Source organism: Acipenser ruthenus, chromosome 45 (genome assembly GCF_902713425.1).
Source record: "Acipenser ruthenus chromosome 45, fAciRut3.2 maternal haplotype, whole genome shotgun sequence".
NCBI lineage: Eukaryota > Metazoa > Chordata > Actinopteri > Acipenseriformes > Acipenseridae > Acipenser > Acipenser ruthenus.
The window spans coordinates 1,456,407-1,471,281 of record NC_081233.1 but is presented as its reverse complement, the minus strand read 5'-3'; the positions used below and the strand labels follow the sequence as shown (position 1 = coordinate 1,471,281).

The 14,875-nt window shown below is 36.5% G+C and overlaps 1 long non-coding RNA gene across 1 annotated transcript; it reads right to left on the bottom strand.

Annotated features, from left to right (window-relative positions):
• Positions 1–1,635: 1,635 nt before the first annotated feature.
• On the bottom strand, positions 1,636–2,798 carry LOC131720908 (uncharacterized). The gene is made up of 3 exons (XR_009319757.1): positions 2,781–2,798; positions 1,804–1,875; positions 1,636–1,649 (listed from the first exon to the last, which is right to left on the bottom strand). It is a non-coding gene; the product is annotated as an uncharacterized LOC131720908 (long non-coding RNA).
• Between the last annotated feature and the right edge of the window lie 12,077 nt (positions 2,799–14,875).

Genomic DNA, 14,875 nt, shown 5'->3' with positions numbered 1-14,875 from the left:
GTGACACCAGGATTTTTGCAAAATCCACACCCCTGGTACCCATTAAACTGCATCATATTGTGCATTAGAGGTCGAGCTACAGAATCACAGACTGCACAAGTTGTGTATATCTTTGATATACGGTCATTACCACTAAGTGGATCTACCCATTGAACTCATCTGACCATAAACTACAACACTCTTCTACAAAAGGCTCTAAATACACATTCATGTCAGGCTTGCACTTCCCAAACCACAAGGAAGCCATTAATATGTTCTTCAGTCTTTCAGTGGGCGTTAGCTCATTTAAAGAACACAACACTGGTGAAGAAGACTTGAAGACTGGCACTCCATCGCAATTAAAACTCAAAGATAATCGGTCAAGTGGTCCTTCTTGGCTGCCTTGATCAACTAACAACCGTTTATATAGTACTCCATCATGTTTATCTGAAAGCACATCAGTTTCACTGCAGACACTTCTTAAAAAACTGTTGTGCACAGCTAAGTCATTTAAAAGATTCTGAAGTTGGTGTCTTAGTGGAATGTAAAAGAAAAAAATCCCTTTTTCAATACAATCTTTTGATGTCCATACTTCATCACAAACACTGCAAATTCCTGATGTAACACAGCTATCTAAATTAGAGCCACAGTTCTTACATATATAACAAACACGAATGACTTCTTTAACATCTGAAATCTGCTTCTCAAATAAGTATTTTGAAGTTGCAATCACATTTTCTACACATATTACATTTATAACTTTCATAATGACGGTTAAAGCTTCACTGGTTAATTGATGTTTAGCTTTCAGGGCAAGAAGTAGGAGTTGGTTCTGTTCAAGAGATGATTCTGTGATTTTGAGAATGTCTGAAGGTACCTGGAAACAAGCAAAAGTAGTATTACTGTTAAGAATACAATTAAGGTGTAAAAATGTGGTGTTTTATTTATATATAAAAAAAGTAAAGTCAGACTATCATGATAACAAGAAGTACCCTATGAAGACGGAAGGCACAAAAATGGTTTCAAAAATTTGCAGAACTGTTAGATGTTTTATGATGTTAATATGCAGAGACAAGCTACCTATCGCTTACGTGACTGTCTGTAATGCTTTCTTCAACTCCAGCATCTTTAAGCTCTAAAGGTATGCTTCTCTAAAAACAAGAACAATAAAGTCTTAAATACATACACACACAAGATACATATATATATACACACAAGATAATTCAAACTTTGATTGAAAAATTAAACTTTATTGAAAGTTGTAACAAATTCACAATCATTTTCAAAAGAAATGTATTATTTCTATTTGGCTGAAAGGGTAATCATAACATGTAATACCATAATTTTCCCTTGAAACATACTTTCCTTTTTAATTTAACTTCAGGTGTGAATTATCCTCACTTTCTGATGTATCCTAGTTTGCAATAGGTACCCGGGTGTGGATTTTGCAAAGATCCTGACATTACTGTTTCAAAAGGCAAACAATTTCTAGTGTATATCCTTACTACTGTAGATGGAAAGTAATTTTAGGAATCACAAAGAAACAGTTGAAAGTGCTAAATAAGTATTTTGAGACACCATTTTAATTTAGGAAACTTACATGTTGTCTTTCGTCAGCTTCTGTATCTGATGGCTCCACATCACTGGCTGCATTAACAGCAACGAAACAGCTACAAAAAAGAAGCGTTCAATTTGAGCATTCAGGACTTGTTTTGAATATCCTGAATATCACTAGTCCACAACTACTTTATCTATGAAACTATGGGTTAATCTCCATATACAAAATACTTTTCACACACACTTTAAATTTACAACTAAACTTACATGTTGATGTCTTTCGTCAGCTTCTATTTCTGATGGCTCCACTTAACTGGTTGCCTTAACAGCAACGGCACACTACAAGAAAATAACATTATATTTAAACATTCAGGACTGGTTTAGCATCACCTCGAATATCACTAGCCCTTGAGGTCGATTGTTATTGTTGTCTTCAAGACCAGTTCTTCTCAACCTTGGTCCTGGAGGAGGCCCACTGTGTCTGCTGATTTTCGTTACAACAACATTGTCAGTTACGTCAGTGACTGTGGTCCTAAAGTACCCCTATGCCTGCTGGTTTTTGTTCCCGTTGAGCTCTTAATTACCTAATTGGCTTAACTGAAGCCATTTAAACCTTTTCCCAGGTCTTTTGTTGTTGATGAGTTACAAAGAGCTGGATTGTGGCACTCCAGGACTGGAAGTGAAGAACACTGATCACTCTAGCCTTTAACTTAATCTTCATATGTAGGGGCCTATCCATCCGAATTTTTTTTAGCACATTTATTAACAGAACAATTGATGGTATGTGAAATCATTTGAGCTGAATAAAAATATAATGTTCCACCGTAAAATAGTAAAATAAATGTATTTATTAAAATTATAGAGATAATTGAATGTTCACAGATTATTAGTTCAGAATTTTTTTTCTCTTAAATAGAATTATTATTATTTATTTCTTAGCAGACGCCCTTATCCAGGGCGACTTACAATTGTTACAAGATATCACATTATACAGATATCACATTATTTTACATACAATTACCCATTTATACAGTTGGGTTTTTACTGGAGCAATCTAGGTAAAGTACCTTGCTCAAGGGTACAACAGCAGTGTCCGCCATCGGGGATTGAACCCACAACCCTCCGGTCAAGAGTCAAGAGCCCTAACCACTACTCCACACTGCTAACACTCAAACTCAGTTGTAGGTAAACAAGGTCTATGTTTTGATTTTATAATTGTACGTGTATGGCTGCATGAAGCTTACCTGAGAATCTGATATTTTAGTAACTTTGGTGCTTCTTGCTGGGTAGTCCATGTTTCCCGCCGTTCTTTTTCTGTAAATGTAAATCAAAAGGCAATAATGACATACCGTAATTAAAATATTTTAAAAAGCATAAACATCTTATTATTATTGTTTTACCTGTTTCTCCATCTCGATGCTGTTCTTTTTGGAATTGCATATCTAGGTTTACTTAAATACTGTTTATAAGATTGTAAACTCATCATCCAAATCTCTTCATTTGCAAAACTTTATGCAGTGCGCTTGCAGTTTCAGAAGAAGGAAAAAAACTGTGACTGCTGGGATATGTAGTACTTTATACTTCAGTGGTCTATGCGATTACACCCTGTTGGTGTTATTAAGAACGCCAAGTACCAGAATGCAGAGCGGGACTGTTTTTTGTGCAGTGACCTGTTGGGGGAAAGAAACCGCGCAGAAAATTTAAAAACGGACGAGAAGGTGAAGGTAGTATGGTGGTGATGCACGCGTTGGTGAAGTGGGAAAGCGGGGTCGACAAAGACTCTTACAGCGTGATTCCAACTGCTTGGATTCGAAATTTTGATTTATTCAGCATTGCTGATGATGTCGAAGAGACTACTCGAAGCTTCAGAGCAGAGTGGAGGGACACGAACAAACCTCCAAAAGGTGGATGACCTGTCCATGAAGCACAGATCATTATGACTGGTAAGTATGTTTTTTTTAAAAAAAAGTCTTTACACGGTATTTGATATATATATATATATATATATATATATATATATATATATATATATATATATATATATATATATATATATATATATATATATATATAATCACAGTGTATTTGAAATGAAGGTTTATTTTATTATTTGTTGTACTTCGTTCATACTGTTATAACATGGTAGGTGGTGCTGAGGGCGCTAAGAACTCGTCACACTTGACGACTCGCATTTGTAAGAACTATTTACTGTGTGCTGTGCTTTACAATAAAATCCCCAAACCCACAAAATAAATTAAACCAGATTTAATTTAACTTCGGTTTTGATTCAGTGTTGGCTGTCCATCTTAATTTGTATGGTCAAAGTGCAGTATTTTAATGACAAATAAATATAATCCCCAAATATCTGGACATAATGCAGGGTTTTATTTATTTTATTTTTATTTTAGGAAAAGAAGGCTAGCTAAGAAGAAAACTTAATGACCTAACGGAAATGCCCCCTCCTAAAAAGAGAGTACCTAAAGAAAACAAAAAAACTTCAAATTTCAGATGATAGTGACCTTGATGAACCGCTAAAAAAAAACGGCTGTGTTTTTAAACCCCGTATTTGGCAGGCAGGGACTCATTGCCTTTTTCTGGAACCGAAGAAATCGATAAAGTAATTTAGGAGCTACAGTATTTTAATTTTTCTTCAGGCATGCGCAGCGTATTTTCTGCTGTGTTGCCAGACGTCCCCCTAAAAAAACCTCTAGATGAACGCAAGAAAACCTTTAGAATTACCCCAATACCTCTAGATGAACACAAGAAAACCTTTAGAATTACCCCAATACCTCTAGATGAACACAAGAAAACCTTTAGAATTACCCCAATACCTCTAGATGAACACAAGAAAACCTTTAGAATTACCCCCAATACCTCTAGATGAACACAAGAAAACCTTTAGAATTACCCCCAATACCTCTAGATGAACGCAAGAAAACCTTTAGAATTACCCCCAATACCTCTAGATGAACGCAAGAAAACCTTTAGAATTACCCCCAATACCTCTAGATGAACGCAAGAAAACCTTTAGAATTACCCCAATACCTCTAGATGAACGCAAGAAAACCTTTAGAATTACCCCAATACCTCTAGATGAACGCAAGAAAACCTTTAGAATTACCCCCAATACCTCTTGATGAACACAAGAAAACCTTTAGAATTACCCCAATACCTCTAGATGAACGCAAGAAAACCTTTAGAATTACCCCCAATACCTCTAGATGAACACAAGAAAACCTTTAGAATTACCCCAATACCTCTAGATGAACGCAAGAAAACCTTTAGAATTACCCCAATACCTCTAGATGATTGCAAGAAAACCTTTAGAATTACCCCCAATACCTCTAGATGTACACAAGAAAACCTTTAGAATTACCCCCAATACCTCTAGATGAACACAAGAAAACCTTTAGAATTACCCCCAATACCTCTAGATGAACGCAAGAAAACCTTTAGAATTACCCCCAATACCTCTAGATGAACGCAAGAAAACCTTTAGAATTACCCCCAATACCTCTAGATGTACACAAGAAAACCTTTAGAATTACCCCAATACCTCTAGATGAACACAAGAAAACCTTTAGAATTACCCCCAATACCTCTAGATGAACGCAAGAAAACCTTTAGAATTACCCCCAATACCTCTAGATGAACGCAAGAAAACCTTTAGAATTACCCCCAATACCTCTAGATGAACACAAGAAAACCTTTAGAATTACCCCAATACCTCTAGATGAACGCAAGAAAACCTTTAGAATTTCCCCCAATACCTCTAGATGAACACAAGAAAACCTTTAGAATTACCCCCAATACCTCTAGATGAACACAAGAAAACCTTTAGAATTACCCCCAATACCTCTAGATGAACGCAAGAAAACCTTTAGAATTACCCCAATACCTCTAGATGAACGCAAGAAAACCTTTAGAATTACCCCAATACCTCTAGATGAACACAAGAAAACCTTTAGAATTACCCCAATACCTCTAGATGATTGCAAGAAAACCTTTAGAATTACCCCAATACCTCTAGATGAACACAAGAAAACCTTTAGAATTACCCCAATACCTCAAGATGAACACAAGAAAACCTTTAGAATTACCCCAATACCTCTAGATGTACACAAGAAAACATTTAGAATTACCCCAATACCTCTAGATGAACGCAAGAAAACCTTTAGAATTACCCCCAATACCTCTAGATGAACACAAGAAAATCTTTAGAATTACCCCCAATACCTCTAGATGAACGCAAGAAAACCTTTAGAATTACCCCCAATACCTCTAGATGTACGCAAGAAAACCTTTAGAATTACCCCGAATACCTCTAGATGAATGCAAGAAAACCTTTAGAATTACCCCGAATACCTCTAGATGATTGCAAGAAAACCTTTAGAATTACCCCCAATACTTCTAGATGTACACAAGAAAACCTTTAGAATTACCCCCAATACCTCTAGATGAACACAAGAAAACCTTTAGAATTACCCCAATACCTCTAGATGAACACAAGAAAACCTTTAGAATTACCCCCAATACCTCTAGATGAACACAAGAAAACCTTTAGAATTACCCCAATACCTCTAGATGAACACAAGAAAACCTTTAGAATTACCCCCAATACCTCTTGATGTACACAAGAAAACCTTTAGAATTACCCCAATACCTCTAGATGTACACAAGAAAACATTTAGAATTACCCCCAATACCTCTAGATGAACGCAAGAAAACCTTTAGAATTACCCCCAATACCTCTAGATGAACACAAGAAAATCTTTAGAATTACCCCCAATACCTCTAGATGAACGCAAGAAAACCTTTAGAATTACCCCCAATACCTCTAGATGAACGCAAGAAAACCTTTAGAATTACCCCGAATACCTCTAGATGAATGCAAGAAAACCTTTAGAATTACCCCGAATACCTCTAGATGATTGCAAGAAAACCTTTAGAATTACCCCCAATACCTCTAGATGTACACAAGAAAACCTTTAGAATTACCCCAATACCTCTAGATGAACACAAGAAAACCTTTAGAATTACCCCAATACCTCTAGATGAACACAAGAAAACCTTTAGAATTACCCCCAATACCTCTAGATGAACACAAGAAAACCTTTAGAATTACCCCAATACCTCTTGATGTACACAAGAAAACCTTTAGAATTACCCCCAATAACTCAGATGAACACAAGAAAACCTTTAGAATTACCCCAATACCTCTAGATGAACACAAGAAAACCTTTAGAATTACCCCCAATACCTCTAGATGAACACAAGAAAACCTTTAGAATTACCCCAATACCTCTTGATGTACACAAGAAAACCTTTAGAATTACCCCCAATAACTCTAGATGAACACAAGAAAACCTTTAGAATTACCCCCAATACCTCTAGATGAACACAAGAAACCTTTAGAATTACCCCAATACCTCTAGATGAACACAAGAAAACCTTTAGAATTACCCCAATACCTCTAGATGAACACAAGAAAACCTTTAGAATTACCCCAATACCTCTTGATGTACACAAGAAAACCTTTAGAATTACCCAATACCTCTAGATGAACACAAGAAAACCTTTAGAATTACCCCCAATACCTCTAGATGAACACAAGAAAACCTTTAGAATTACCCCAATACCTCTTGATGTACACAAGAAAACCTTTAGAATTACCCCAATACCTCTAGATGAACACAAGAAAACCTTTAGAATTACCCCAATACCTCTAGATGTACACAAGAAAACCTTTAGAATTACCCCCAATACCTCTAGATGATTGCAAGAAAACCTTTAGAATTACCCCCAATACCTCTAGATGAACACAAGAAAACCTTTAGAATTACCCCCAATACCTCTAGATGAACACAAGAAAACCTTTAGAATTACCCCAATACCTCTAGATGAACACAAGAAAACCTTTAGAATTACCCCAATACCTCTAGATGAACACAAGAAAACCTTTAGAATTACCCCAATACCTCTAGATGAACGCAAGAAAACCTTTAGAATTACCCCAATACCTCTAGATGATTGCAAGAAAACCTTTAGAATTACCCCCAATACCTCTAGATGTACACAAGAAAAACCTTTAGAATTACCCCCAATACCTCTAGATGAACACAAGAAAACCTTTAGAATTACCCCCAATACCTCTAGATGAACACAAGAAAACCTTTAGAATTACCCCCAATACCTCTAGATGAACGCAAGAAAACCTTTAGAATTACCCCCAATACCTCTTGATGTACACAAGAAAACCTTAGAATTACCCCAATACCTCTAGATGTACACAAGAAAACCTTTAGAATTACCCCCAATACCTCTAGAAGAACGCAAGAAAACCTTTAGAATTACCCCAATACCTCTAGATGAACACAAGAAAATCTTTAGAATTACCCCCAATACCTCTAGATGAATGCAAGAAAACCTTTAGAATTACCCCAATACCTCTAGATGATTGCAAGAAAACCTTTAGAATTACCCCCAATACCTCTAGATGTACACAAGAAAACCTTTAGAATTACCCCAATACCTCTAGATGAACACAAGAAAACCTTTAGAATTACCCCCAATACCTCTAGATGATTGCAAGAAAACCTTAGAATTACCCCCAATACCTCTAGATGAACACAAGAAAACCTTTAGAATTACCCCCAATACCTCTAGATGAACGCAAGAAAACCTTTAGAATTACCCCCAATACCTCTAGATGTACACAAGAAAACCTTTAGAATTACCCCCAATACCTCTAGATGAACACAAGAAAACCTTTAGAATTACCCCCAATACCTCTAGATGATTGCAAGAAAACCTTTAGAATTACCCCCAATACCTCTTGATGTACACAAGAAAACCTTTAGAATTACCCCAATACCTCTAGATGAACACAAGAAAACCTTTAGAATTACCCCCAATACCTCTAGATGAACACAAGAAAACCTTTAGAATTACCCCAATACCTCTAGATGAACACAAGAAAACCTTTAGAATTACCCCCAATACCTCTAGATGATTGCAAGAAAACCTTTAGAATTACCCCCAATACCTCTAGATGATTGCAAGAAAACCTTTAGAATTACCCCCAATACCTCTAGATGTACACAAGAAAACTTTAGAATTACCCCAATACCTCTAGATGAACACAAGAAAACCTTTAGAATTACCCCAATACCTCTAGATGAACACAAGAAAACCTTTAGAATTACCCCCAATACCTCTAGATGATTGCAAGAAAACCTTTAGAAATTACCCCCAATACCTCTAGATGATTGCAAGAAAACCTTTAGAATTACCCCAATACCTCTAGATGTACACAAGAAAACCTTTAGAATTACCCCCAATACCTCTAGATGAACACAAGAAAACCTTTAGAATTACCCCCAATACCTCTAGATGAACACAAGAAAACCTTTAGAATTACCCCAATACCTCTAGATGAACACAAGAAAACCTTTAGAATTACCCCCAATACCTCTAGATGATTGCAAGAAAACCTTTAGAATTACCCCCAATACCTCTAGATGATTGCAAGAAACCTTTAGAATTACCCCCAATACCTCTAGATGTACACAAGAAAACCTTTAGAATTACCCCAATACCTCTAGATGAACACAAGAAAACCTTTAGAATTACCCCAATACCTCTAGATGATTGCAAGAAAACCTTTAGCATTACCCCCAATACCTCTAGATGTACACAAGAAAACCTTTAGAATTACCCCAATACCTCTAGATGAACACAAGAAAACCTTTAGAATTACCCCCAATACCTCTAGATGAACGCAAGAAAACCTTTAGAATTACCCCCAATACCTCTAGATGTACACAAGAAAACCTTTAGAATTACCCCCAATACCTCTAGATGAACACAAGAAAACCTTTAGAATTACCCCCAATACCTCTAGATGATTGCAAGAAAACCTTTAGAATTACCCCCAATACCTCTTGATGTACACAAGAAAACCTTTAGAATTACCCCAATACCTCTAGATGAACACAAGAAAACCTTTAGAATTACCCCCAATACCTCTAGATGATTGCAAGAAAACCTTTAGAATTACCCCCAATACCTCTAGATGATTGCAAGAAAACCTTTAGAATTACCCCCAATACCTCTAGATGTACACAAGAAAACCTTTAGAATTACCCCCAATACCTCTAGATGAACACAAGAAAACCTTTAGAATTACCCCCATACCTCTAGATGAACACAAGAAAACCTTTAGAATTACCCCAATACCTCTAGATGAACACAAGAAAACCTTTAGAATTACCCCAATACCTCTAGATGATTGCAAGAAAACCTTTAGAATTACCCCCAATACCTCTAGATGATTGCAAGAAAACCTTTAGAATTACCCCAATACCTCTAGATGTACACAAGAAAACCTTTAGAATTACCCCAATACCTCTAGATGAACACAAGAAAACCTTTAGAATTACCCCAATACCTCTAGATGATTGCAAGAAAACCTTTAGCATTACCCCCAATACCTCTAGATGTACACAAGAAAACCTTAGAATTACCCCAATACCTCTAGATGAACACAAGAAAACCTTTAGAATTACCCCAATACCTCTAGATGAACACAAGAAAACCTTTAGAATTACCCCCAATACCTCTAGATGAACGCAAGAAAACCTTTAGAATTACCCAATACCTCTAGATGATTGCAAGAAAACCTTTAGAATTACCCCCAATACCTCTAGATGTACACAAGAAAACCTTTAGAATTACCCCAATACCTCTAGATGAACACAAGAAAACCTTTAGAATTACCCCCAATACCTCTAGATGATTGCAAGAAAACCTTAGCATTACCCCCAATACCTCTAGATGTACACAAGAAAACCTTTAGAATTACCCCAATACCTCTAGATGAACACAAGAAAACCTTTAGAATTACCCCAATACCTCTAGATGAACACAAGAAAACCTTTAGAATTACCCCCAATACCTCTAGATGAACGCAAGAAAACCTTTAGAATTACCCCAATACCTCTAGATGATTGCAAGAAAACCTTTAGAATTACCCCCAATACTCTAGATGTACACAAGAAAACCTTTAGAATTACCCAATACCTCTAGATGTACACAAGAAAACCTTTAGAATTACCCCAATACCTCTAGATGAACACAAGAAAACCTTTAGAATTACCCCCAATACCTCTAGATGAACGCAAGAAAACCTTTAGAATTACCCCAATACCTCTAGATGATTGCAAGAAAACCTTTAGAATTACCCCCAATACCTCTAGATGTACACAAGAAAACCTTTAGAATTACCCCCAATACCTCTAGATGAACACAAGAAAACCTTTAGAATTACCCCCCTATACCTCTAGATGAACACAAGAAAACCTTTAGAATTACCCCAATACCTCTAGATGAACACAAGAAAACCTTTAGAATTACCCCCAATACCTCTAGATGAACACAAGAAAACCTTTAGAATTACCCCCAATACCTCTAGATGAACGCAAGAAAACCTTTAGAATTACCCCCCAATACCTCTTGATGTACACAAGAAAACCTTTAGAATTACCCCAATACCTCTAGATGTACACAAGAAAACCTTTAGAATTACCCCCAATACCTCTAGATGAACGCAAGAAAACCTTTAGATTACCCCCAAAACCTCTAGATGAACACAAGAAAATCTTTAGAATTACCCCCAATACCTCTAGATGAATGCAAGAAAACCTTTAGAATTACCCAATACCTCTAGATGATTGCAAGAAAACCTTTAGAATTACCCCCAATACCTCTAGATGTACACAAGAAAACCTTAGAATTACCCCAATACCTCTAGATGAACACAAGAAAACCTTTAGAATTACCCCCAATACCTCTAGATGATTGCAAGAAACCTTTAGAATTACCCCCAATACCTCTAGATGAACACAAGAAAACCTTTAGAATTACCCCAATACCTCTAGATGAACGCAAGAAAACCTTTAGAATTACCCCCAATACCTCTAGATGTACACAAGAAAACCTTTAGAATTACCCCCAATACCTCTAGATGAACACAAGAAAACCTTTAGAATTACCCCCAATACCTCTAGATGATTGCAAGAAAACCTTTAGAATTACCCCCAATACCTCTTGATGTACACAAGAAAACCTTTAGAATTACCCCAATACCTCTAGATGAACACAAGAAAACCTTTAGAATTACCCCCAATACCTCTAGATGAACACAAGAAAACCTTTAGAATTACCCCAATACCTCTAGATGAACACAAGAAAACCTTTAGAATTACCCCCAATACCTCTAGATGAACGGAAGAAAACCTTTAGAATTACCCCAATACCTCTAGATGATTGCAAGAAAACCTTTAGAATTACCCCAATACCTCTAGATGTACACAAGAAAACCTTTAGAATTACCCCAATACCTCTAGATGTACACAAGAAAACCTTTAGAATTACCCCCAATACCTCTAGATGAACACAAGAAAACCTTTAGAATTACCCCCAATACCTCTAGATGATTGCAAGAAAACCTTTAGAATTACCCCCAATACCTCTAGATGTACACAAGAAAACCTTTAGAATTACCCCCAATACCTCTAGATGAACACAAGAAAACCTTTAGAATTACCCCAATACCTCTAGATGAACACAAGAAAACCTTTAGAATTACCCCAATACCTCTAGATGAACACAAGAAAACCTTTAGAATTACCCCCAATACCTCTAGATGAACGCAAGAAAACCTTTAGAATTACCCCCAATACCTCTAGATGTACACAAGAAAACCTTTAGAATTACCCCCAATACCTCTAGATGATTGCAAGAAAACCTTTAGAATTACCCCCCAATACCTCTAGATGTACACAAGAAAACCTTTAGAATTACCCCCAATACCTCTAGATGAACACAAGAAAACCTTAGAATTACCCCAATACCTCTAGATGAACACAAGAAAACCTTTAGAATTACCCCCAATACCTCTAGATGAACACAAGAAAACCTTTAGAATTACCCCAATACCTCTAGATGAACACAAGAAAACCTTTAGAATTACCCCCCAATACCTCTTGATGTACACAAGAAAACCTTTATAATTACCCCAATACCTCTAGATGTACACAAGAAAACATTTAGAATTACCCCCAATACCTCTAGATGAACGCAAGAAAACCTTTAGAATTACCCCCAATACCTCTAGATGAACACAAGAAAATCTTTAGAATTACCCCCAATACCTCTAGATGAACGCAAGAAAACCTTTAGAATTACCCCCAATACCTCTAGATGAACGCAAGAAAACCTTTAGAATTACCCCGAATACCTCTAGATGAATGCAAGAAAACCTTTAGAATTACCCCGAATACCTCTAGATGATTGCAAGAAAACCTTTAGAATTACCCCCAATACCTCTAGATGTACACAAGAAAACCTTTAGAATTACCCCCAATACCTCTAGATGAACACAAGAAAACCTTTGAATTACCCCAATACCTCTAGATGAACACAAGAAAACCTTTAGAATTACCCCCAATACTCTAGATGAACACAAGAAAACCTTTAGAATTACCCCAATACCTCTAGATGAACACAAGAAAACCTTTAGAATTACCCCCAATACCTCTAGATGTACACAAGAAAACCTTTAGAATTACCCCCAATACCTCTAGATGATTGCAAGAAAACCTTTAGAATTACCCCCAATACCTCTAGATGAACACAAGAAAACCTTTAGAATTACCCCCAATACCTCTAGATGAACACAAGAAAACCTTTAGAATTACCCCAATACCTCTAGATGAACACAAGAAAACCTTTAGAATTACCCCAATACCTCTAGATGAACACAAGAAAACCTTTAGAATTACCCCCAATACCTCTAGATGAACGCAAGAAAACCTTTAGAATTACCCCAATACCTCTAGATGATTGCAAGAAAACCTTTAGAATTACCCCAATACCTCTAGATGTACACAAGAAAACCTTTAGAATTACCCCCAATACCTCTAGATGAACACAAGAAAACCTTTAGAATTACCCCCAATACCTCTAGATGAACACAAGAAAACCTTTAGAATTACCCCCAATACCTCTAGATGAACACAAGAAAACCTTTAGAATTACCCCCAATACCTCTAGATGAACGCAAGAAAACCTTTAGAATTACCCCCAATACCTCTTGATGTACACAAGAAAACCTTTAGAATTACCCCAATACCTCTAGATGTACACAAGAAAACCTTTAGAATTACCCCCAATACCTCTAGATGAACGCAAGAAAACCTTTAGAATTACCCCCAATACCTCTAGATGAACACAAGAAAATCTTTAGAATTACCCCCAATACCTCTAGATGAATGCAAGAAAACCTTTAGAATTACCCCAATACCTCTAGATGATTGCAAGAAACCTTTAGAATTACCCCCAATACCTCTAGATGTACACAAGAAAACCTTTAGAATTACCCCAATACCTCTAGATGAACACAAGAAAACCTTAGAATTACCCCCAATACCTCTAGATGATTGCAAGAAAAACCTTTAGAATTACCCCCAATACCTCTAGATGAACACAAGAAAACCTTTAGAATTACCCCCAATACCTCTAGATGAACGCAAGAAAACCTTTAGAATTACCCCCAATACCTCTAGATGTACACAAGAAAACCTTTAGAATTACCCCCAATACCTCTAGATGAACACAAGAAAACCTTTAGAATTACCCCAATACCTCTAGATGATTGCAAGAAAACCTTTAGAATTACCCCCAATACCTCTTGATGTACACAAGAAAACCTTTAGAATTACCCCAATACCTCTAGATGAACACAAGAAAACCTTTTGAATTACCCCCAATACCTCTAGATGAACACAAGAAAACCTTTAGAATTACCCCAATACCTCTAGATGAACACAAGAAAACCTTTAGAATTACCCCCAATACCTCTAGATGATTGCAAGAAAACCTTTAGAATTACCCCCAATACCTCTAGATGATTGCAAGAAAACCTTTAGAATTACCCCCAATACCTCTAGATGTACACAAGAAAACCTTTAGAATTACCCCAATACCTCTAGATGAACACAAGAAACCTTTAGAATTACCCCAATACCTCTAGATGATTGCAAGAAACTTAGCATCCATCTTAACTTAGAATTACCCCCAATACCTCTAGATGAACACAAGAAAACCTTTAGAATTACCCCCAATACCTCTAGATGAACACAAGAAAACCTTTAGAATTACCCCCAATACCTCTAGATGAACACAAGAAAACCTTTAGAATTACCCCCAATACCTCTAGATGAACGCAAGAAAACCTTTAGAATTACCCCAATACCTCTAGATGAATGCAAGAAAACCT